Genomic DNA, 22,450 nt, shown 5'->3' with positions numbered 1-22,450 from the left:
CATATTAAGTTTGGGGCTGATTGGACATTGCATGCCTGAGTTACAGTAACTTCCTGTTTCATTGCATTAAGAGTATGCTTTAGCACTTAGCTAAATGTTGCTAACATGTTTCTAGCATGTTGCTACCCTTTTTAACACTTGTTGATATTTTTAAGATGTTGCTTGGCATCCACAACAGTATTAAACATGTGACTTCCTGTTGCCAGTAGGTGGCACTATGACTATAACTGAATATGGGCATGGGCTTGTGTTCAGACCAGGACTCTTATCAAACATATTAAGCTTGGGTCAGATTGGACATTGTATGCATGAGTTACACTTATTTTTCTTTGTATTAATATCATGCTTTAGCTCTTAGCTAAGTGTTGCTAGCATGTTTTAACATGATTCTAGCATGATGCTAGCCTATTTAAAAATTGCTAACGCTTTTTAATATGTTGCTAGGAGTCCGTAACACCTTTAAACGACACTTCCTGTTGTCAGAAGGTGGCGCTGTGACTATAACTGAATATGGGCATGTATATATCTTCAGGCCAGGAGTCTTATCAAACATGTGAAGTTTGGGTTGATTGGACATTGCATGCCTGAGTTACAGTAACTTCCTGTTTTATGTCTTTAACAACATGCTTTAGCACTAAGTAAGTGTTGCTAGCATGTTTGAGTACGTTTTAAACTAGTTTAGCACTCAATGGCTTTTTTAGTGTGTTGCTAATAGTGTGTCACAGTGTTAAACATGTCACTTCCTGTTGACAGTAGGTGGCGCTATAACTATAACTGAATATTGGCATGTAGACATCTTCAGGCCAGGACTGTTATCAAACATGTGAAGTTTGGGGCTGATTGGACATTGCATGCCTGAGTTACAGTAACTTCCTGTTTCATTGCATTAAGAGCATGCTTTAGCACTTAGCTAAATGTTGCTAACATGTTATAGCATGTTTCTAGCATGTTGCTACCCTATTTAACAGTTGTTGAATTTTTTTTAAATGTTGTTAATCATCCACAACAGTATTAAACATGTGGCTTCCTGTTACCAGCTGGTGGCGCTATGACTATAACTGAATACAGGCATGGGCGTGTGATTAGGCCAGGATTCTTATCAAACATGTTTAGTTTGGGGCTGATTGGACATGGTATGCCTGAGTTAGAGTAACTTCCTGTTTTATTGTATAATTAGCATGCTTTAGCATATTAGCTAAGTGTTGCTAGCATGCTTTATTATTTTTGTAGCATCTTGAATATTAAGTTTGGGTCAGATTCAACAGTATATACATGAGTTACAGCAATTTCCTTTTGTATTTGTATTGATAGCATGCTTTAGCTCTTAGCTAAGTGTTGCTAGCATGTTTTAGCATGTTTGTAGCATGTTGCTAGCCTATTTAAGACTTGTTAACGCTTTTCAATATGTTGCTAAGAGTCCGTAACAGTTTTAAACATGTAATTTCCTGTTGTCAGCAGGTGGCGCTATGACTATAACTGAATATGGGCACTGACGTGTGTTCAGGACCGGACTGTCATCAAACATGTGAAGTTTGAGTCAGATCGGACATTGTATGCCTGAGTTATAGCAACTTCCTTTTTCATGGCGAAACATCAAAGTTTGTCAGGCCGCCACGGACACGCCCTTCGACGAAAACTCTAAAGCTTCGCAATTTAACATCGCAAAGGCCTTATAATGACACTCAGCAAATTTGAAGATGATCGGATAAAAACTGTAGGAGGAGTTCGTTAAAGTACGAGGCCTGAAAATGGCAAAAACTGCACAAAAATCGTACAGGAAATTCAATATAACGGACTTCCTGTTGGGTTTCGGATGTTGCACCATGAGACTTTTTTGTAGGTATTGGTGTGTTACATATGTGTACCAAGTTTCGTACATGTACGAGAAACGTAGCTCGAGGCGCACTCCGTTGAAATTTTATAGGTGGCGCTATCGAGCCATTTTGCCACACCCACTTTTGAAAACCATATCAGATGTAAATTTTCGCCAGGTCTGATGCGTGTGCAAAGTTTTGTGAGTTTTCGGGCATGTTTAGGCCCTCAAAAAGACTTTTCATTTTGGAGAAGAAGAAGAAGAAGAATAATTAAAGCTGCAAGCAGCGTTGAACGGGCCCTCGCACCCGGGCTCACCGCCGACCGGTGGCTTTAGGAAAACAGCAAACGGTGGGCAGTATGCTTTTAATACAGTAAATGTAGGAAAAATAGATCAAAGTCACTTAATTGTGCCAAACTTCCTGCTGCCAGCTGGTGGCGCTATGCCTATAACTGATTATTGGCATGTAGATGTGTTCAGGCCACCACTTTCATCAAACATATGAAGTTTGGTGCAGATTGACCTTGGTATGTTTGAGTTAGTGAAAGATATGATATATCCTGCTGCCAACAGGTGACGCTATGATAATATCTGACTATTGGCCTTTAGGTGTCTTCAGGCCAGGACTCTTACCAAACCTGTGAAGTTTGAGGCAGATCGGACATTTTATGGCTGAGTTATAACAACTTCTATGTCCATGGCGAAACATCAAACTTTGTCAGGCCGCCACAGACACGCCCTTTAACGAAAACTCAAGATCTTCGCAATTTAACATTTTTAAGGCCTCTAGATCAGAATGACCAAATATAATGTTGATATCATTAAATCTCTAAGAGGAGTTTGATACAAGTCATTTCCTGTTGCCAACAGGTGGCGCTGTGATTATAATAGAATATTGGCCTTGAGATGTGTTCAGGCCAGGACTCTTATCGAATATGTGAAGTTTGAGGCAAATCTGACATTTTATGGCTGAGTTATAACAAGTTTTATATCCATGGCGAGACCTCGAAATTTGTCAGGCCGCCACGGACACGCCCTTTACCGATAACTCAAGATCTTTACAATTTAACATCGCTAAGGCCTTTATATTAGACTGACCGATTTTGGAGTTGATCTGTATAAATCTCTAGGAGGAGTTGGTTGTAGAGTACAGCATGACACTTCCTGTTGCCTGCATGTAGATGTCTTCAGGTCAGGAGTGTTATCACACATGTGAAATTTGGGACAGATCGGACATTTTATGCCTAAGTTATAGCAACTTCCTTTTTCATGGCGAAACATCGAAATTTGCGAGGCCGCCACGGACACGCCCTCCGATAAAAACTCTAGATCTTCACAATTTAACGTCACAAAGGGCTTTAGACTAGACTCTGAAAATTTGGTGTTGATCCGAATAAACCTCTAGGAGGAGTTCGTTCAAGTACGACGCCTGAAAATGGCAAAAATGACACAAATTTTGTTGAGAATATTAATATTAACCGACTTCCTGTTGGGTTCCGGATTTTGCTCCAAGAGGCTTTTTTGTAGGTATTGGTGTGTTACATGTGTGTACCGATTTACGTGCATGTACGTGAATCACAACTGAAAGCGCACACCGCGGAACGTGTAAAGGTGGCGCTGTCGAGCCATTTTGCCACACCCACTTCTGAAACCCATATCAGACGTAAATTTTCGCCAGGTGTGATGTGTGTGCGAAGTTTCATGAGTTTTCGGGTATGTCTAAGCCCTCAAAAATGCGATTCATTTTGGAGAATAATAATAATAATAATAATTAAAGCTGCAAGCAGCGATGAACGGGCCCTCGCACACGGGCTCACCGCCGACCGGTGGCTTTAGGAACACAGCAAATGGTGGGTAGTATGCTTTTAATACAGTAAAAATAGGAGAAATATGTCAAAGTCACTTAAATGTGCCAAATTTCCTGCTGCCAGCTGGTGGCGCTATGCCTATAACTGATTATTGGCATGTAGATGTGTTCAGGCCACCACTTTCATCAAACATATGAAGTTTGGTGCAGATTGACCTTGGTATGTTTGAGTTAGTGAAAGATATGATATATCTTGCTGCCAACAGGTGGCGCTATGATAATATCTGAATATTGGCCTTTAGGTGTCTTCAGGCCAGGACTCTTACCAAACCTGTGAAGTTTGAGGCAGATCGGACATTTTATGGCTGAGTTATAACAACTTCTATGTCCATGGCGAAACATCAAACTTTGTCACGCCGCCACAGACACGCCCTTTAATGAAAACTCAAGATCTTCGCAATTTAAAATCTCTAAGGCCTCTACATCAGACTGACCAAATATAATGTTGATATCATTAAATCTCTAGGAGGAGTTTGATACAAGTCATTTCCTGTTGCCAACAGGTGGCGCTGTGATTATAATAGAATATTGGCCTTCAGATGTGTTCAGGCCAGGACTCTTATCTAATATGTGAAGTTTGAGGCAAATCGGACATTTTATGGCTGAGTTATAACAAGTTTTATATCCATGGCGAGACCTCGAAATTTGTCAGGCCGCCACGGACACGCCCTTTACCGAAAACTCAAGATCTTCACAATTTAACATCGCTACGGCCTTTATATTAGACTGACCGATTTTGGTGTTGATCTGAATAAATCTCTAGGAGGAGTTGGTTGTAGAGTACAGCATGACACTTCCTGTTGCCTGCAGGTGGCGCTATGACTATAACTGAATATGGGCATGTAGATGTCTTCAGGTCACAGCTGAAAGCGCACACCGCTGAACGTCTAAAGGTGGCGCTGTCGAGCCATTTTGCCACACCCACTTCTGAAACCCAAATCAGACGTAAATTTTCGCCAGGTTTGATGTGTGTGCAAAGTTTTGTGAGTTTTCGGGAATGTTTAGGTCCTCTAAAATGCGATTCACTTTGGAGAAGAAGAAGAATAATAATAATTAAAGCTGCAAGCAGCGATGGTAGGGCCCTCGCACTCGGGCTCACCGCTGATCGGTGGCGAATGGTGGGCACTATGCTATTAGCACAGTAAATGTAGGAGGAATATGTCAAAGTCATTGATATGTGCCTATCTTCCTGCTGCCAGCTGGTGGCGCTATGCCTATAACTGAATATTGGCATGCAGATGTCTTCAGGCCAGCGCTTTTATCAAACATATGAAGTTTGGTGAAGATTGAACATGGCATGCTTGAGTGTAATTCATGACATATCCTGCTGCCAACAGGTGGTGCTATTACGAAATATTAGCTTTTAGGTGTCTTCAGGCCAGGACTATTGGCAAACATGTCAAGTTTGGTGCAAATTGTACATTGCATGTTTAAGTTAGTGTAAAACAAGTAATTTGCTGTTGCCAGCTGGTGGCGCTATGACTATAACTGAATATTGGCATGTAAATGTATTCAGGCCAGGACTCTTATCAAACATATTGAGTTTGGGGCTGATTGGACATTGCATGCCTGAGTTACAGTAACTTCCTGTTTCATTGCATTAAGAGTATGCTTTAGCACTTAGCTAAATATTGCTAACATGTTTCTAGCATGTTGCTACCCTATTTAACACTTGTTGATATTTTTAAAATGTTGCTTGGCATCCACAACAGTATTAAACATGTGACTTCCTGTTGCCAGCAGGTGGCACTATGACTATAACTGAATATGGGCATGGACTTGTGTTCAGACCAGGACTCTTATCAAACATATTAAGCTTGGGTCAGATTGGACATTGTATGCATGAGTTACACTTATTTTTCTTTGTATTAATATCATGCTTTAGCTCTCAGCTAAGTGTTGCTAGCATGTTTTAACATGATTCTAGCATGATGCTAGCCTATTTAAAACTTGCTGACGCTTTTTATTATGTTGCTAGGAGTCCGTAACACCATTAAACGTCACTTCCTGTTGTCAGCAGGTGGCGCTGTGACTATAACTGAATATGGGCATGTATATATCTTCAGGCCAGGACTCTTATCAAACGTGAAGTTTGGGGCTGATTGGACATTGCATGTCTGAGTTACAGTAACTTCCTGTTTTATGTCTTTAACAACATGCTTTAGCACTAAGTAAGTGTTGCTAGCATGTTTGAGTACGTTTTAAACTAGTTTAGCACTCAATGGCTTTTTTAGTGTGTTGCTAATAGTGTGTCACAGTGTTAAACATGTCACTTCCTGTTGACAGTAGGTGGCGCTATAACTATAACCGAATATTGGCATGTAGATATCTTCAGGCCAGGACTGTTATCAAACATGTGAAGTTTGGGGCTGATTGGACATTGCATGCCTGAGTTACAGTAACTTCCTGTTTCATTGCATTAAGAGTATGCTTTAGCACTTAGCTAAATGTTGCTAACATGTTATAGCATGTTTCTAGCATGTTGCTACCCTGTTTAACAGTTCTTGAATTTTTTAAAAATGTTGCTAGGCATCCACAACAGTATTAAACATGTGGCTTCCTGTTACCAGCTGGTGGCGCTATGACTATAACTGAATACGGGCATGGGCGTGTGTTTAGGCCAGGATTCTTATCAAACATGTTAAGTTTGGGGCTGATTGGACATTGTATGCCTGAGTTAGAGTAACTTCCTGTTTCATTGTATTATTAGCATGCTTTAGCATATTAGCTAAGTGTTGCTAGCATGCTTTATTATTTTTGTAGCATGTTGAAAATTAAGTTTGGGTCAGATTCAACATTATATACATGAGTTACAGCAATTTCCTTTAGTATTTGTATTAATAGCATGCTTTAGCTGTTAGCTAAGTGTTGCTAGCATGTTTTAGCATGTTTGTAGCATGTTGCTAGCCTATTTAAGACTTGTTAACGCTTTTCAATATGTTTCTAGGAGTCCGTAACAGTGTTAAACATGTCATTTCCTGTTGTCAGCAGGTGGCGCTATGACTATAACTGAATATGGGCACTGACGTGTGTTCAGGACCGGACTGTCATCAAACATGTGAAGTTTGAGGCAGATCGGACATCGTATGCCTGAGTTATAGCAACTTCCTTTTTCATGGCGAAACATCAAAGTTTGTCCGGCCGCCACGGACACGCCCTTTGACGAAAACTCTAAAGCTTCGCAATTTAACATCGCAAAGGCCTTATGATGACACTCAGCAAATTTGAAGATGATCGGATAAAAACTGTAGGAGGAGTTCGTTAAAGTATGAGGCCTGAAAATGGCAAAAACTGCACAAAAATCGTACAGGAAATTCAATATAACGGACTTCCTGTTGGGTTTCGGATGTTGCACCAGGAGACTTTTTTGTAGGTATTGGTGTGTTACATATGTGTACCGAGTTTCGTACATGTACGTGAAACGTAGCTCGAGGGGCACTCCGTTGAAAATTTATAGGTGGCGCTATCGAGCCATTTTGCCACACCCACTTTTGAAAACGATATCAGATGTAAATTTTCGCCAGGTCTGATGCGTGTGCAAAGTTTCGTGAGTTTTCGGGCATGTTTAGGCCCTCAAAAAGACTTTTCATTTTGGAGAAGAAGAAGAAGAAGAAGAATAATTAAAGCTGCAAGCAGCGATGAACGGGCCCTCGCACCCGGGCTCACCGTCGACCGGTGGCTTTAGGAAAACAGCAAATGGTGGGTAGTATGCTTTTAATACAGTAAAAATAGGAGAAATATGTCAAAGTCACTTAAATGTGCCAAATTTCCTGCTGCCAGCTGGTGGCGCTTTGCATATAACTGATTATTGGCATGTAGATGTGTTCAGGCCACCACTTTCATCAAACATATGAAGTTTGGTGCAGATTGACCTTGGTATGTTTGAGTTAGTGAAAGATATGATATATCCTGCTGCCAACAGGTGGCGCTATGATAATATCTGAATATTGGCCTTTAGGTGTCTTCAGGCCAGGACTCTTACCAAACCTGTGAAGTTTGAGGCAGATCGGACATTTTATGGCTGAGTTATAACAACTTCTATGTCCATGGCGAAACATCAAACTTTGTCAGGCCGCCACAGACACGCCCTTTAACGAAAACTCAAGATCTTCGCAATTTAACATCTTTAAGGCCTCTAGATCAGAATGACCAAATATAATGTTAATGTCATTAAATCTCTAAGAGGAGTTTGATACAAGTCATTTCCTGTTGCCAACAGGTGGCGCTGTGATTATAATAGAATGTTGACCTTGAGATGTGTTCAGGCCAGGACTCTTATCGAATATGTGAAGTTTGAGGCAAATCGGACATTTTATGGCTGAGTTATAACAAGTTTTATATCCATGGCGAGACCTCGAAATTTGTCAGGCCGCCACGGACACGCCCTTTACCGAAAACTCAAGATCTTTACAATTTAACATCGCTAAGGCCTTTATATTAGACTGACCGATTTTGGAGTTGATCTGTATAAATCTCTAGGAGGAGTTGGTTGTAGAGTACAGCATGACACTTCCTGTTGCCTGCAGGTGGCGCTATGACTATAACTGAATATGGGCATGTAGATGTCTTCAGGTCAGGAGTGTTATCACACATGTGAAGTTTGGGACAGATCGGACATTTTATGCCTAAGTTATAGCAACTTCCTTTTTCATGGCGAAACATCGAAATTTGCGAGGCCGCCACGGACACGTCCTCCGATGAAAACTCTAGATCTTCACAATTTAACGTCACAAAGGGCTTTAGATTAGACTCACCAAATTTGATGTTGATCAGAATAAATCTCTAGGAGGAGTTCGTTCAAGTATGACCCCTGAAAATGGCAAAAATGACACAAATTTTGCTGAGAAAATTAATAATAACCGACTTCCTGTTGGGTTTCGGATTTTATCTCAAGAGGCTTTTTTGTAGGTATTGGTGTGTTACATGTGTGTACCGATTTTTGTGCATGTACGATAATCACAGCTGAATGCGCACACCGCGGAACGTGTAAAGGTGGCGCTATTGAGCCATTTTGCCACACCCACTTCTGCAACCCATATCAGACGTCCATTTTCGCCAGGTCTGATGTGTGTGCAAAGTTTCGTTAGTTTTCGGGTATGTTTAGGCCCTCAAAAATGCGATTCATTCCGGATAAGAAGAATAATAATAATAATAATAATTAAAGCTGCAAGCAGCGATGGTAGGGCCCTCGCACTCGGGCTCACCGCCGATCGGTGGCGAATGGTGGGCACTATGCTATTAACACAGAAAATGTAGGAGGAATATGTCAAAGTCATTGATATGTGCCAATCTTCCTTCTGCCAGCTGGTGGCGCTATGCCTATAACTGAATATTGGCATGCAGATGTGTTCAGGCCAGTGCTTTTATCAAACATATGAAGTTTGGTATAGCTTGAACATGGCATGCTTGAGTGTAAGTCATGACATATCCTGCTGCCAACAGGTGGCGCTATTACAAAATATTGGCTTTTAGATGTCTTCAGGCCAAGACTATTGGCAAACATGTCAAGTTTGGTGCAAATTGTACATTGCATGCTTAAGTTAGTGTAAAACAAGTAATTTGCTGTTGCCAGATGGTGGCGCTATGACTATAACTAAATATTGGCATGTAAATGTATTCAGGCCAGGACTCTTATCAAACATATTAAGTTTGGGGCTGATTGGACATTGCATACCTGAGTTACAGTAACTTCCTGTTTCATTGCATTAAGAGTATGCTTTAGCACTTAGCTAAATGTTGCTAACATATTTATAGCATGTTGCTACCCTATTTAACACTTGTTGATATTTTTTAAAATGTTGCTTGGCATCCACAACAGTATTAAACATGTGACTTCCTGTTGCCAGCAGGTGGCACTATCACTATAACTGAATATGGGCATGGGATTGTGGTCAGACCAGGACTTTTATCAAATATATTAAGCTTGGGTCAGATTGGACATTGTATGCATGAGTTACACTTATTTTTCTTTGTATTAATATCATGCTTTAGCTCTTAGCTAAGTGTTGCTAGCATGTTTTAACATGATTCTAGCATGATGCTAGCCTATTTAAAACTTGCTGACGCTTTTTAATATGTTGCTAGGAGTCCGTAACACCATTAAACGTCACTTCCTGTTGTCAGCAGGTGGCGCTGTGACTATAACTGAATATGGGCATGTATATATCATCAGGCCAGGAGTCTTATCAAACGTGAAGTTTGGGGCTGATTGGACATTGCATGCCTGAGTTACAGTAACTTCCTGTTTCATTGCATTAAGAGTATGCTTTAGCACTTAGCTAAATGTTGCTAACATGTTATAGCATGTTTCTAGCATGTTGCTACCCTGTTTAACAGTTGTTGAATTTTTTAAAAATGTTACTAGGCATCCACAACAGTATTAAACATGTGGCTTCCTGTTACCAGCTGGTGGCGCTATGACTATAACTGAATACGGGCATGGGCGTGTGTTTAGGCCAGGATTCTTATTAAACATGTTAAGTTTGGGGCTGATTGGACATTGTATGCCTGAGTTAGAGTAACTTCCTGTTTCATTGTATTATTAGCATGCTTTAGCATATTAGCTAAGTGTTGCTAGCATGCTTTATTATTTTTGTAGCATGTTGAATATTAAGTTTGGGTCAGATTCAACATTATATACATGAGTTCCAGCAATTTCCTTTTTTATTTGTATTAATAGCATGCTTTAGCTCTTAGCTAAGTGTTGCTAGCATGTTTTAGCATGTTTGTACCATGTTGCTAGCCTAATTAAGACTTGTTAACGCTTTTCAATATGTTTCTAGGAGTCCGTAACAGTGTTAAACATGTCATTTCCTGTTGTCAGCAGGTGGCGCTATGACTATAACTGAATATGGGCACTGACGTGTGTTCAGGACCGGACTGTCATCAAACATGTGAAGTTTGAGGCAGATCGGACATCGTATGCCTGAGTTATAGCAACTTCCTTTTTCATGGCGAAACATCAAAGTTTGTCAGGCCGCCACGGACACGCCCTTCGACGAAAACTCTAAAGCTTCGCAATTTAACATCGCAAAGGCCTTATGATGACACTCAGCAAATTTGAAGATGATCGGATAAAAACTGTAGGAGGAGTTCGTTAAAGTACGAGGCCTGAAAATGGCAAAAACTGCGCAAAAATCGTGCAGGAAATTCAATATAACGGACTTCCTGTTGGGTTTCGGATGTTGCACCAGGAGACTTTTATGTAGGTATTGGTGTGTTACATATGTGTACCGAGTTTCGTACATGTACGTGAAACGTAGCTCGAGGCGCACCCCGTTGAAATTTTATAGGTGGCGCTATCGAGCCATTTTGCCACACCCACTTTTGAAAACCATATCAGATGTAAATTTTCGCCAGGTCTGATGCGTGTGCAAAGTTTCGTGAGTTTTCGGGCATGTTTAGGCCCTCAAAAAGACTTTTCATTTTGGAGAAGAAGAAGAAGAATAATAATAAACGGAGCAATTCCAATAGGGTCCTCGCACTGTAGTGCTCGGGCCCTAATAATAATAAACGGAGCAGATTCAATAGGGTCCTCACACCATCGGTGCTCGGGCCCTAATAATAAACGGAGCAATTCCAATAGGGTCCTCGCACTGTAGTGCTCGGGCCCTAATTAAAGCTGCAAGCAGCGATGGTAGGGCCCTCGCACTCGGGCTCACCGCCGATCGGTGGCGAATGGTTGGCACTATGCTATTAACTCAGAAAATGTAGGAGGAATATGTCAAAGTCATTGATATGTGCCAATCTTCCTTCTGCCAGCTGGTGGCGCTATGCCTATAACTGAATATTGGCATGCAGATGTGTTCAGGCCAGTGCTTTTATCAAACATATGAAGTTTGGTGAAGCTTGAACATGGCATGCTTGAGTGTAAGTCATGACATATCCTGCTGCCAACAGGTGGCGCTATTACAAAATATTGGCTTTTAGATGTCTTCAGGCCAGGACTATTGGCAAACATGTCAAGTTTGGTGCAAATTGTACATTGCATGCTTAAGTTAGTGTAAAACAAGTAATTTGCTGTTGCCAGCTGGTGGCGCTATGACTATAACTAAATATTGGCATGTAAATGTATTCAGGCCAAGACTCTTCTCAAACATATTAAGTTTGGGGCTGATTGGACATTGCATGCCTGAGTTACAGTAACTTCCTGTTTCATTGCATTAAGAGTATGCTTTAGCACTTAGCTAAATGTTGCTAACATGTTTCTAGCATGTTGCTACCCTATTTAACACTTGTTGATATTTTTAAAATGTTGCTGGGCATCCACAACAGTATTAAACATGTGACTTCCTGTTGCCAGCAGGTGGCACTATCACTATAACTGAATATGGGCATGGGCTTGTGTTCAGACCAGGACTCTTATCAAACATATTAAGCTTGGGTCAGATTGGACATTGTATGCATGAGTTACACTTATTTTTCTTTGTATTAATATCATGCTTTAGCTCTCAGCTAAGTGTTGCTAGCATGTTTTAACATGATTCTAGCATGATGCTAGCCTATTTAAAACTTGCTGACGCTTTTTATTATGTTTGCTAGGAGTCCGTAACACCATTAAACGTCACTTCCTGTTGTCAGCAGGTGGCGCTGTGACTATAACTGAATATGGGCATGTATATATCTTCAGGCCAGGACTCTTATCAAACGTGAAGTTTGGGGCTGATTGGACATTGCATGTCTGAGTTACAGTAACTTCCTGTTTTATGTCTTTAACAACATGCTTTAGCACTAAGTAAGTGTTGCTAGCATGTTTGAGTACGTTTTAAACTAGTTTAGCACTCAATGGCTTTTTTAGTGTGTTGCTAATAGTGTGTCACAGTGTTAAACATGTCACTTCCTGTTGACAGTAGGTGGCGCTATAACTATAACTGAATATTGGCATGTAGATATCTTCAGGCCAGGACTGTTATCAAACATGTGAAGTTTGGGGCTGATTGGACATTGCATGCCTGAGTTACAGTAACTTCCTGTTTCATTGCATTAAGAGTATGCTTTAGCACTTAGCTAAATGTTGCTAACATGTTATAGCATGTTTCTAGCATGTTGCTACCCTGTTTAACAGTTGTTGAATTTTTTTAAAATGTTGCTAGGCATCCACAACAGTATTAAACATGTGGCTTCCTGTTACCAGCTGGTGGCGCTATGACTATAACTGAATACGGGCATGGGCGTGTGTTTAGGCCAGGATTCTTATCAAACATGTTAAGTTTGGGGCTGATTGGACATTGTATGCCTGAGTTAGAGTAACTTCCTGTTTCATTGTATTATTAGCATGCTTTAGCATATTAGCTAAGTGTTGCTAGCATGCTTTATTATTTTTGTAACATGTTGAATATTAAGTTTGGGTCAGATTCAGCATTATATAAATGAGTTACAGCAATTTCCTTTTGTATTTGTATTAATAGCATGCTTTAGCTCTTAGCTAAGTGTTGCTAGCATGTTTTAGCATGTTTGTAGCATGTTGCTAGCCTATTTAAGACTTGTTAACGCTTTTCAATATGTTTCTAGGAGTCCGTAACAGTGTTAAACATGTCATTTCCTGTTGTCAGCAGGTGGCGCTATGACTATAACTGAATATGGGCACTGACGTGTGTTCAGGACCGGACTGTCATCAAACATGTGAAGTTTGAGGCAGATCGGACATCGTATGCCTGAGTTATAGCAACTTCCTTTTTCATGGCGAAACATCAAAGTTTGTCCGGCCGCCACGGACACGCCCTTCGACGAAAACTCTAAAGCTTCGCAATTTAACATCGCAAAGGCCTTATGATGACACTCAGCAAATTTGAAGATGATCGGATAAAAACTGTAGGAGGAGTTCGTTAAAGTATGAGGCCTGAAAATGGCAAAAACTGCACAAAAATCGTACAGGAAATTCAATATAACGGACTTCCTGTTGGGTTTCGGATGTTGCACCAGGAGACTTTTTTGTAGGTATTGGTGTGTTATATATGTGTACCGAGTTTCGTACATGTACGTGAAACGTAGCTCGAGGGGCACTCCGTTGAAATTTTATAGGTGGCGCTATCGAGCCATTTTGCCACACCCACTTTTGAAAACCATATCAGATGTAAATTTTCGCCAGGTCTGATGCGTGTGCAAAGTTTCGTGAGTTTTCGGGCATGTTTAGGCCCTCAAAAAGACTTTTCATTTTGGAGAAGAAGAAGAATAATAATTAAAGCTGCAAGCAGCGATGATAGGGCCCTCGCACTCGGGCTCACCGCTGATCGGTGGCGAATGGTGGGCACTATGCTATTAGCACAGTAAATGTAGGAGGAATATGTCAAAGTCATTGATATGTGCCTATCTTCCTGCTGCCAGCTGGTGGCGCTATGCCTATAACTGAATATTGGCATGCAGATGTCTTCAGGCCAGCGCTTTTATCAAACATATGAAGTTTGGTGAAGATTGAACATGGCATGCTTGAGTGTAATTCATGACATATCCTGCTGCCAACAGGTGGTGCTATTACGAAATATTGGCTTTTAGATGTCTTCAGGCCAGGACTATTGGCAAACATGTCAAGTTTTGTGCAAATTGTACATTGCATGTTTAAGTTAGTGTAAAACAAGTAATTTGCTGTTGCCAGCTGGTGGCGCTATGACTATAACTGAATATTGGCATGTAAATGTATTCAGGCCAGGACTCTTATCAAACATATTAAGTTTGGGGCTGATTGGACATTGCATGCCTGAGTTACAGTAACTTCCTGTTTCATTGCATTAAGAGTATGCTTTAGCACTTAGCTAAATGTTGCTAACATGTTTCTAGCATGTTGCTACCCTATTTAACACTTGTTGATATTTTTAAAATGTTGCTTGGCATCCACAACAGTATTAAACATGTGACTTCCTGTTGCCAGCAGGTGGCACTATCACTATAACTGAATATGGGCATGGGCTTGTGTTCAGACCAGGACTCTTATCAAACATATTAAGCTTGGGTCAGATTGGACATTGTATGCATGAGTTACACTTATTTTTCTTTGTATTAATATCATGCTTTAGCTCTTAGCTAAGTGTTGCTAGCATGTTTTAACATGATTCTAGCATGATGCTAGCCTATTTAAAACTTGCTAACGCTTTTTAATATGTTGCTAGGAGTCCGTAACACCATTAAACATCACTTCCTGTTGTCAGCAGGTGGCGCTGTGACTATAACTGAATATGGGCATGTATATCTCTTCAGGCCAGGACTCTTATCAAACGTGAAGTTTGGGGCTGATTGGACATTGCATGTCTGAGCTACAGTAACTTCCTGTTTTATGTCTTTAACAACATGCTTTAGCACTAAGTAAGTGTTGCTAGCATGTTTGAGTACGTTTTAAACTAGTTTAGCACTCAATGGCTTTTTTAGTGTGTTGCTAATAGTGTGTCACAGTGTTAAACATGTCACTTCCTGTTGACAGTAGGTGGCGCTATAACTATAACTGAATATTGGCATGTATATATATTCAGGCCAGGACTGTTATCAAACATGTGAAGTTTGGGGCTGATTGGACATTGCATGCCTGAGTTACAGTAACTTCCTGTTTCATTGCATTAAGAGTATGCTTTAGCACTTAGCTAAATGTTGCTAACATGTTATAGCATGTTTATAGCATGTTGCTACCCTGTTTAACAGTTGTTGAATTTTTTTTAAATGTTGCTAGGCATCCACAACAGTATTAAACATGTGGCTTCCTGTTACCAGCTGGTGGCGCTATGACTATAACTGAATACGGGCATGGGCGTGTGTTTAGGCCAGGATTCTTATCAAACATGTTAAGTTTGGGGCTGATTGGACATTGTATGCCTGAGTTAGAGTAACTTCCTGTTTAATTGTATTATTAGCATGCTTTAGCATATTAGCTAAGTGTTGCTAGCATGCTTTATTATTTTTGTAGCATGTTGAATATTAAGTTTGGGTCAGATTCAACATTATATACATGACTTACAGCAATTTCCTTTTGTATTTTTATTAATAGCATGCTTTAGCTCTTAGCTAAGTGTTGCTAGCATGTTTTAGCATGTTTGTAGCATGTTGCTAGCCTATTTACGACTTGTTAACGCTTTTCAATATGTTGCTAAGAGTCCGTAACAGTGTTAAACATGTCATTTCCTGTTGTCAGCAGGTGGCGCTATGACTATAACTGAATTTGGGCACTGACATGTGTTCAGGACCAGACTGTCATCAAACATGTGAAGTTTGAGGCAGATCGGACATCGTATGCCTGAGTTATAGCAACTTCCTTTTTCATGGCGAAACATCAAAGTTTGTCAGGCCGCCACGGACACGCCCATCGACGAAAACTCTAAAGCTTCGCAATTTAACATCGCAAAGGCCTTATGATGACACTCAGCAAATTTGAAGATGATCGGATAAAAACTGTAGGAGGAGTTCGTTAAAGTACGAGGCCTGAAAATGGCAAAAACTGCACAAAAATCGTACAGGAAATTCAATATAACGGACTTCCTGTTGGGTTTCGGATGTTGCACCAGGAGACTTTTTTGTAGGTATTGGTGTGTTACATATGTGTACCGAGTTTCGTACATGTACGTGAAACGTAGCTCGAGGCGCACTCCGTTGAAATTTTATAGGTGGCGCTATCGAGCCATTTTGCCACACCCACTTTTGAAAACCATATCAGATGTAAATTTTCGCCAGGTCTGATGCATGTGCAAAGTTTCGTGAGTTTTCGGGCATGTTTAGGCCCTCAAAAAGACTTTTCATTTCGGAGAAGAAGAAGAAGAATAATAATAAACGGAGCAATTCCAATAGGGTCCTCGCACTGTAGTGCTCGGGCCCTAATAAACGGAGCAATTCCAATAGGGTCCTCGCACTGCAGTGCTCGGGCCCTAATTAAAGCTGCAAGCAGCGATGGTAGGGCCCTCGCACTCGGGCTCACCGCCGATCGGTGGCGAATGGTGGGCACTATGCTATTAACACAGTAAATGTAGGAGGAATATGTCAAAGTCATTGATATGTGCCAATCTTCCTGCTGCCAGCTGGTGGCACTATGTGTATAACTGAATATTGGCATGCGGATGTGTTCAGGCCAGCGATTGTATCAAACATATGAAGTTTGGTGCAGCTTGAACATGGCATGCTTGAGTGTAATACATGACATATCCTGCTGCCAACAGGTGGCGCGATTATGGAATATTGGGTTTTAGATGTCTTCAGGCAGGGACTATTGCCAAACATGTCAAGTTTGGTGCAAATTGTACATTGCATGTTTAAGTTAGTGTAAAACAAGTAATTTGCTGTTGCCAGCTGGTGGCGCTATGACTATAACTGACTATTGGCATGTAAATGTATTCAGGCCAGGACTCTTATCAAACATATTAAGTTTGGGGCTGATTGGACATTGCATGCCTGAGTTACAGTAACTTCCTGTTTCATTGCATTAAGAGTATGCTTTAGCACTTAGCTAAATGTTGCTAACATGTTTCTAGCATGTTACTACCCTATTTAACACTTGTTGATATTTTTAAAATGTTGCTGGGCATAAACATCGGTATTAAACATGTGACTTTCTGTTGCCAGCAGGTGGCACTATGACTATAACTGAATATAGGCATGGGCTTGTGTTCAGACCAGGACTCTTATCAAACATATTAAGCTTGGGTCAGATTGGACATTGTATGCATGAGTTACACTTATTTTTCTTTGTATTAATATCATGCTTTAGCTCTCAGCTAAGTGTTGCTAGCATGTTTTAACATGATTCTAGCATGATGCTAGCCTATTTAAAACTTGCTGACGCTTTTTATTATGTTGCTAGGAGTCCGTAACACCATTAAACGTCACTTCCTGTTCTCAGCAGGTGGCGCTGTGACTATAACTGAATATGGGCATGTATATATCTTCAGGCCAGGACTCTTATCAAACGTGAAGTTTGGGGCTGATTGGACATTGCATGTCTGAGTTACAGTAACTTCCTGTTTTATGTCTTTAACAACATGCTTTAGCACTAAGTAAGTGTTGCTAGCATGTTTGAGTACGTTTTAAACTAGTTTAGCACTCAATGGCTTTTTTAGTGTGTTGCTAATAGTGTGTCACAGTGTTAAACATGTCACTTCCTGTTGACAGTAGGTGGCGCTATAACTATAACTGAATATTGGCATGTAGATATCTTCAGGCCAGGACTGTTATCAAACATGTGAAGTTTGGGGCTGATTGGACATTGCATGCCTGAGTTACAGTAACTTCCTGTTTCATTGCATTAAGAGTATGCTTTAGCACTTAGCTAAATGTTGCTAACATGTTATAGCATGTTTCTAGCATGTTGCTACCCTGTTTAACAGTTGTTGAATTTTTTTTAAATGTTGCTAGGCATCCACAACAGTATTAAACATGTGGCTTCCTGTTACCAGCTGGTGGCGCTATGACTATAACTGAATACGGGCATGGGCGTGTGTTTAGGCCAGGATTCTTATCAAACATGTTAAGTTTGGGGCTGATTGGACATTGTATGCCTGAGTTAGAGTAACTTCCTGTTTCATTGTATTATTAGCATGCTTTAGCATATTAGCTAAGTGTTGCTAGCAAGCTTTATTATTTTTGTAGCATGTTGAATATTAAGTTTGGGTCAGATTCAACATTATATACATGAGTTACAGCAATTTCCTTTTGTATTTGTATTAATAGCATGCTTTAGCTCTTAGCTAAGTGTTGCTAGCATGTTTTAGCATGTTTGTAGCATGTTGCTAGGCTATTTACGACTTGTTAACGCTTTTCAATATGTTGCTAAGAGTCCGTAACAGTGTTAAACATGTCATTTCCTGTTGTCAGCAGGTGGCGCTATGACTATAACTGAATTTGGGCACTGACATGTGTTCAGGACCGGGCTGTCATCAAACATGTGAAGTTTGAGGCAGATCGGACATCGTATGCCTGAGTTATAGCAACTTCCTTTTTCATGGAGAAACATCAAAGTTTGTCAGGCCGCCACGGACACGACCATCGACGAAAACTCTAAAGCTTCGCAATTTAACATCGCAAAGGCCTTATGATGACACTCAGCAAATTTGAAGATGATCGGATAAAAACTGTAGGAGGAGTTCGTTAAAGTACGAGGCCTGAAAATGGCAAAAACTGCACAAAAATCGTACAGGAAATTCAATATAACGGACTTCCTGTTGGGTTTCGGATGTTGCACCAGGAGACTTTTTTGTAGGTATTGGTGTGTTACATATGTGTACCGAGTTTCGTACATGTACGTGAAACGTAGCTCGAGGCGCACTCTGTTGAAATTTTATAGGTGGCGCTATCGAGCCATTTTGCCACACCCACTTTTGAAAACCATATCAGATGTAAATTTTCGCCAGGTCTGATGCGTGTGCAAAGTTTCGTGAGTTTTCGGGCATGTTTAGGCCCTCAAAAAGACTTTTCATTTTGGAGAAGAAGAAGAAGAATAATAATTAAAGCTGCAAGCAGCGATGAACGGGCCCTCGCACCCGGGCTCACCGCCGACCGGTGACTTTAGGAAAATGGCAAACGGTGGGCAGTATGCTTTTAATACAGTAAATGTAGGAGAAATATGTCAAAGTCACTTAAATGTGCCAAATTTCCCGCTGCCAGCTGGTGGCGCTATGCCTATAACTGATTATTGGCATGTAGATGCGTTCAGGCCAGTACTATTATCAAACATATGAAGTTTGGTGCAAATTGACCTTGGTATGTTTGAGTTAGTGAAAGATATGATATATCCTGCTGCCAACAGGTGGCGCTATGATAATATCTGAATATTGGTCTTTAGGTGTCTTCAGGCCAGGACTCTCACCAAACCTGTGAAGTTTGAGGCAGATCGGACATTTTATGGCTGAGTTATAACAACTTCTATGTCCATGGCGAAACATCAAACTTTGTCATGCAGCCACAGACACGCCCTTTAACGAAAACTCAAGATCTTCGCAATTTAACATCTTTAAGGCCTCTAGATCAGACTGACCAAATATAATGTTGATATCATTAAATCTCTAGGAGGAGTTTGATACAAGTCACAGCCAACAGGTGGCGCTGTGATTATAATAGAATATTGGCCTTCAGATTGGTTCAGGCCAGGACTCTTATCGAACATGTGAAGTTTGAGGCAAATCGGCCATTTTATGGCTGAGTTATAACAAGTGTATTATCCATGGCGAGACCTCGAAATTTGCCAGGCTGCCACGGACACGCCCTTCAACGAAAACTCAAGATCTTCACAATTTAACATCGCTAAAGCCTTTTTATTAGACTGACCGATTTTGGTGTTGATCTGATTAAATCTCTTGGAGGAGTTTGTTGCAGAGTACTGCATGACACTTCCTGTTGCCAGCAGGTGGCGCTATGAGTAAAACTGAATATGGGCATGTAGATGTCATCAGGTCAGGATTGTTATCACACATGTGAAGTTTGGGACAGATCGGACATATTATGCCTAAGTTATAGCAACTTCCTTTTTCATGGCGAAACATCGAAATTTGCCAGGCCGCCACGGACACACCCTCCGACAAAAACTCTAGATCTTCGCAATTTAACGTCACAAAGGGCTTTAGATCGGACTCACCTAATTCGGCATTGATCCGAATCAATCTCTATGAGGAGTTCGTTCAAGTACGACGCTTGAAATGGGCAAAAATGACACAAATTTTGCTGAGAAAATTAAAAATAACCGACTTCCTGTTGGGTGTCAAATTTTGCTCCAAGAGGCTTTTTTGTAGGTATTGGTGTGTTACATCTGTGTACCGATTTTCGTGCATGTACGTGAATCACAGCTGAATGCGCACACCGCGGAACGTGTAAAGGTGGCGCTGTCGAGCCATTTTGCCACACCCGTCTCTGAAACCCATATCAGATGTACATTTTCGCCAGGTTTGATGTGTGTGCAAAGTTTCATGAGTTTTCGGGTATGTTTAGGCCCTCAAAAAAGCGATTCATTTTGAGAATAATAATAATAATAATAAACGGAGCAATTCCAATAGGGTCCTCACACCATCGGTGCTCGGGCCCTAATAAACGGAGCAATTCCAATAGGGTCCTCGCACTGTAGTGCTCGGGCCCTAATAATTAAAGCTGCAAGCAGCGATGGTAGGGCCCTCGCACTCGGGCTCACCGCCGATCAGTGGCGAATGGTGGGCACTATGCTATTAACACAGAAAATGTAGGAGGAATATGTCAAAGTCATTGATATGTGCCAATCTTCCTTCTGCCAGCTGGTGGCGCTATGCCCATAACTGAATATTGGCATGCAGATGTGTTCAGGCCGGCGCTTTTATCAAACATATGAAGTTTGGTGAAGATTGAACATGGCATGCTTGAGTGTAAGTCATGACATATCCTGCTACCAACAGGTGGCGCTATTACGAAATATTGGCTTTTAGATGTCTTCAGGCCAGGACTGTTGGCAATCATGTCAAGTTTGGTGCAAATTGTACATTGCATTCTTAAGTTAGTGTAAAACAAGTAATTTGCTGTTGCCAGCTGGTGTCGCTATGACTATAACTAAATATTGGCATGTAAATGTATTCAGGCCAGGACTCTTATCAAACATATTAAGTTTGGGGCTGATTGGACATTGCATGCCTGAGTTACAGTAACTTCCTGTTTCATTGCATTAAGAGTATGCTTTAGCACTTAGCTAAATGTTGCTAACATGTTTCTAGCATGTTGCTACCCTATTTAACACTTGTTGATATTTTTAAAATGTTGCTGGGCATCCACATCGGTATTAAACATGTGACTTTCTGTTGCCAGCAGGTGGCACTATGACTATAACTGAATATAGGCATGGGCTTGTGTTCAGACCAGGACTCTTATCAAACATATTAAGCTTGGGTCAGATTGGACATTGCATGCCTGAGTTACAGTAACTTCCTGTTTCATTGCATTAAGAGTATGCTTTAGCACTTAGCTAAATGTTGCTAACATGTTTCTAGCATGTTGCTACCCTATTTAACACTTGTTGATATTTTTAAAATGTTGCTTGGCATCCACAACAGTATTAAACATATGACTTCCTGTTGCCAGCAGGTGGCACTATGACTATAACTGAATATGGGCATGGGCTTGTGTTCAGACCAGGACTCTTATCAAACATATTAAGCTTGGGTCAGATTGGACATTGTATGCATGAGTTACACTTATTTCTCTTTGTATTAATATCATGCTTTAGCTCTCAGCTAAGTGTTGCTAGCATGTTTTAACATGATTCTAGCATGATGCTAGCCTATTTAAAACTTGCTGACGCTTTTTATTATGTTGCTAGAAGTCCGTAACACCATTAAACGTCACTTCCTGTTGTCAGCAGGTGGCGCTGTGACTATAACTGAATATGGGCATGTATATATCTTCAGGCCAGGACTCTTATCAAACGTGAAGTTTGGGGCTGATTGGACATTGCATATCTGAGTTACAGTAACTTCCTGTTTTATGTCTTTAACAACATGCTTTAGCACTAAGTAAGTGTTGCTAGCATGTTTGAGTACGTTTTAAACTAGTTTAGCACTCAATGGCTTTTTTAGTGTGTTGCTAATAGTGTGTCACAGTGTTAAACATGTCACTTCCTGTTGACAGTAGGTGGCGCTATAACTATAACTGAATATTGGCATGTAGATATCTTCAGGCCAGGACTGTTATCAAACATGTGAAGTTTGGGGCTGAATGGACATTGCATGCCTGAGTTACAGTAACTTCCTGTTTCATTGCATTAAGAGTATGCTTTAGCACTTAGCTAAATGTTGCTAACATGTTATAGCATGTTGCTACCCTATTTAACACTTGTTGATATTTTTAAAATGTTGCTG

This window comes from Garra rufa, chromosome 9 (assembly GCF_049309525.1).
Source record: "Garra rufa chromosome 9, GarRuf1.0, whole genome shotgun sequence".
Lineage (NCBI taxonomy): Eukaryota > Metazoa > Chordata > Actinopteri > Cypriniformes > Cyprinidae > Garra > Garra rufa.
The sequence above is the reverse complement of the archived record's forward strand: the minus strand, read 5'-3'. Positions refer to the sequence as shown.